This window comes from Octopus bimaculoides, chromosome 10 (genome assembly GCF_001194135.2).
Source record: "Octopus bimaculoides isolate UCB-OBI-ISO-001 chromosome 10, ASM119413v2, whole genome shotgun sequence".
NCBI lineage: Eukaryota > Metazoa > Mollusca > Cephalopoda > Octopoda > Octopodidae > Octopus > Octopus bimaculoides.
Window position 1 is genome coordinate 40,533,603 of NC_068990.1, and position 4,612 is coordinate 40,538,214.

A 4,612-nucleotide genomic window follows, 5' to 3' on the forward strand; every position below is an offset into this window, starting at 1 on the left:
TATATATATATATATATATATATATATATATATATATACACACACTGAGATAGACAGACAAACAAACAGAGGCAATGCCTTAGCCATTTCTAAAGGTGTGGATTTGTCCACCCTGGACAGAGCAAGACATACCTGATCCATGCCCTTAATTTTCCATAGGGTTCAAGGTTCCTATAGAGACCAATCTTATTTCAATTCATTTCTTAGATGTAACACTCAGTTCAGCAACAAGTTCATACTGGCTCTACTGCAAGTCAAATGAGAGACGATCACACATCAATGCAGCTTCCTGCCTATAATATTTAAGATCTTATAAAGTGTGTTAACTGGAGGATCTCAAACATATTCTCCAATAAATATGTTTGATGTAGCACCTCCTTCAATTTGCCTCTGGCAGCTAGTAAATTTAAAGACATCATTACTTACAAATGCAGTCCTAACATCCACGAGAGGAAAGCCCCGAATTCACTTTCTCAGTTTATATGAAAACATGTATGGATAAGACATTCTTTAGATTAGCAGATAAAAAATTTTATGCAAGGACATAGATATAGGAAAATACTCAATAGACATAACTGAAATATTACAACTTTAGCCAACTACATATAGTAATTAAAAGGAGAAACAATGCTGTATAGCATCACCTGGAGGTTGCTGGGACATATCTTCATGGCAGTAAAAAAAAGATGCAAGCTCTGCTTGAGGAAGAGGAGAATTGCAAAATTCACAGGAACTGGGCACATTTTTGAGCCTTAAAAACAAAATTACTAAATGCTACCTTTGTGAATGCAAATTCGTTTTGGTAAGGAATAATGCATATAGCTATGCACACAGTTTTCACACTTGACTCATGGTTAATACTCACCCATGGGGAATAAATCTTTTTTATATATTCACACATCCTTATATACATGTATACACACACACACACACAAATACATCTCTCACTATATACACAAATATATATGCTGGTGCATATTATACACGTGTGTGCATATGTATGTATACACAGACACGCACACGCACACACACACACACACACACACACACACGTGTATATGATGGAGAGTCGCTGAAGAGGTCACAGGGTGTGCGACGAAAGATTTCAAAGGACACTGAAATAAGAGTAATAATAAAGTTGAAGTGAAGACCATGTGTATAGGTTAATTGGCAAAAAATATGACCATCCCCAAATTTAACAATATGTATATAAATACGTGTATACATATTCATGTATATATATGTACATCTCTTTTGTTTCATTCATTGGACAGCAGCCATGCTGAGACACTACCTTAAATACTCCAGTATTTAGATTCTAAGTTTGATATTTATTGTATTCATTTCTTTTGCCATGGTGCTAAGTTAGTGATTTAAATGAACCAGCATTGGTTGTGCAACAGCAAAGGTAGAGGTGGGAAACAAACTTGGACACAAAGGCATGTACATGACAGGCTTCTATACAGTTTCCATTTACCAAATTCACTCACAAGGCATTTATTGGTACAGGGCTATGGTAGAAGACTCTTGCTATGATAACATGCAGCGGGACAGAACCCAAAACTACATAGCTTAAAAGTGACCTTTTTATCCTATAGACGATCGTGGCAGTCAATCTATCAATTGAACCAAGGAAATTTTGTTTCCATTTGTGTTAAAATTGCTGATAATTGAGTCATAATCTAAGAATCATACAAGGCAGTTTTCCATGGGTTTACAATCTAGTGTGGCAATGCTAATCCATGTATTCTGTGGTTATGTATATAGAGGCTCCAATGTATTGTTTTGACTGCAGGGAGAGCTATAATGTTAAGATTGCTCTGGTCGTAACTAGTGAGGAAAATATTACTGCTCTCTTTTTCTTTTCTGTAACTCCACCCCCACTCCCAGATTTTAACTTAGATTGTGCAGAGTAAGTATAGATACAGTTAGGCATCCTGCTCAATACTCTAAAATATGGAAAGGCAATGTCAACCTCAGCAGTATTTGAACTCAGAACACTGTTGGAACAAATTACAATATTTTATCTGACGCTATGCCACTGCCAATTATTCTTTGCTCTTTTATATCTCTCTCCTTCCCTCCCTCTCTCTCTCTCTCTCTCTCTCTCTCTCTCTCTCTATATATATATATATATATATATATATATATGTGTGTGTGTGTGTGTGTGTGTGTGTGTGTGTGTGTGTGTGTATGTGTGTGTGCGTATCCATGCACGCGCATGCGCGCTTTCCTCATTTTCATTTTTTAAAAAGTGCTTTCAATGTATATAGCTGCTATTGTATTTTCACTCTGGTCGAACAGACCTGCTATCGTATGTATTTCACCCGCAATCAGCTAATTTTCTCCTGCGTTGAGGGGAACCCAGGCCCACATAACGTAATGTGTTATTTTGTTTATGTTTTTTTAAGACATTAATGTGAAGTTTAACAGGGAGTTAACTGCCATTTCTAAGAATTCGATCGACTGCGTAAATGCTCCCTCGCTAAATCGTTTTAAATGTGTAGCGTTAATCATTATGTGCTAAACATGGGCTGCTGTTTGTGGATCTGGGGAAGTGGTGTAATGTTCCATATGGAAACTAACTGGTTTGTTGGTTGTCTTTGTTGAAGCATCCCATCTCCGCATGTAGCTACATGCTTCACAGATATCGTAGGTCCCCGCATCACATTCTCTGTTTCATCTTTTGCTATGATACCGTCTGCCTTCACCACTTGTCCCACGATTGGTTACTTATCGCTCAGACACATTTGACTTTCTTTACCTATTAATGTATATACATGTACTTAACACACACACACACGTATGTATGTATGTATGGATGGATGGATAGATAACACACACACACATGCATCTATTCTGTTTTGGCACCAGATTATTTCTCGTTGATGTGTGTGTGAATATAACAGACTTCGCTATAATCGGTATATATATATAAATATGTATTTGTGTGTGTGTGTGATAAAAAGGATGACAACTAGCTGTCCTATCCTGTTAAATTTTATCGTTATTTTCCCGTTCATTGTATGCTATTAATATATACATTTATATATATTTCTTAAATCACAAAAATACCAATCTTCCAAGGAGTAAAAAAAAAAACATGTTAAAGTTATGAGGCTTATATATAAAAAAGATGTTCGTAGTTAGGCACTTTTGATCATAGTCCTATTTGATCACGCCCGACTTGGACCTAACAAATAATATATACACAGCAATGTCAAGCATAGGCAAACACTTTTTCGATCATCCCTCACTCAATTACCCACACAGACATACACATTCTTTCTCTCTTCCACACACACACACACACGTATGTGAATACAGAGAAAACATAACCAACAGTTAAATCAGGTAGACAACGGCAACAGTGATGTTTCATGTGTATGTTTAAAACTTCTCTTCGTTATTGACCCTCGGATTTTAAAGCCTCGGAATTATTTCTATCCCAACTTACGCTGAACTCAAAAAATAGCTTCTAGTGAAGTACTGGAGTAACAAAATGTTTATACACACACACACACACACATACATACTGGCTATCACAAGGAATCATATACGACTTATCATTAGCAAATACTATGCTTTCGCTAATTTATTTAGGTAACTATGTAATCGCTAACTAATACAGTCACATTGTAAACTTTCCCCACCCCTGACTTAGCAGAACATTCACTTCGCAACAGATGCAGTAGACAAGAAGGCTACTCCAGTAGTCGCCTGCTCACCGTTTCAGTCTCTATATGTATTTATTTTTGTGTACAAATAGATAGGAATGGTTTTATATATATATATATATATATATATATACATATATATATATATATATATATATACAGAGAGAGAGAGAGAGAGAGAGAGAGAGAGAGAATATATATTATTATTATCTATATATGTATATCTATTTATTTATACATCTATATCTATTTACATCTATATCTGTATATATATATATATATATATACTCACAAACCTATATGAAGGGTTTTTTTCCAGTCTTCTGCAACCAGTTCCCTACTCACAAGCCCTTGTGCACCAAGATCGTTGCCCAAGGTGTCAAGCAGTGAGACTGTACCTAAGACCATATGGTTCAGAAGCAAACTTCTTAACCACACAGCCATGCCTGCATGTATTAGTAAAAACAAATTATTGTACAATTTAATTTATTCATATTCTTACAAGGTGACTATGATGCTTCTGCAAACAGTTGTTTCTGTTACTCTTCATCAATAAATAAATATTATTATCCAAGCTAATAGGCAAAAATAAAATCCTTAATGATGTTTAAAATTTAACTTATTTGGTAAGTCAGGTGTTGACTTGATTGAGAACACCTTTTGCTCTCTTTTCCTCTTTCCTTTTTATAGTCAATCCTAGCTATGGGCCCTCCCACTCACAAACATATCCTTTAATATGGCAAGACTAAGACCCACCTCCAGGACCCCCTTAGAATTTCAACAGAGAATTCAGCTGCATTGCTGACAGGTGAACTGTGACTATACCTGCCTATAATACAGCTAGTATATGGTGTGCCTTCATTGCCATAGGTTTTGATGTCCATATTCATGTATGATTAGTGGGGTGTTGTGTGTGTATATGAATATATATATAT

The 4,612-nt window shown here is 35.7% G+C and overlaps 1 protein-coding gene across 4 annotated transcripts in view; it reads left to right on the forward strand.

Annotated features, from left to right (window-relative positions):
- The window catches only part of LOC106881299 (uncharacterized), a 338,650-nt gene that overhangs the window by 160,452 nt on the left and 173,586 nt on the right, over positions 1 to 4,612 (forward strand). The gene's annotated exons all lie outside the window — the stretch shown is intronic.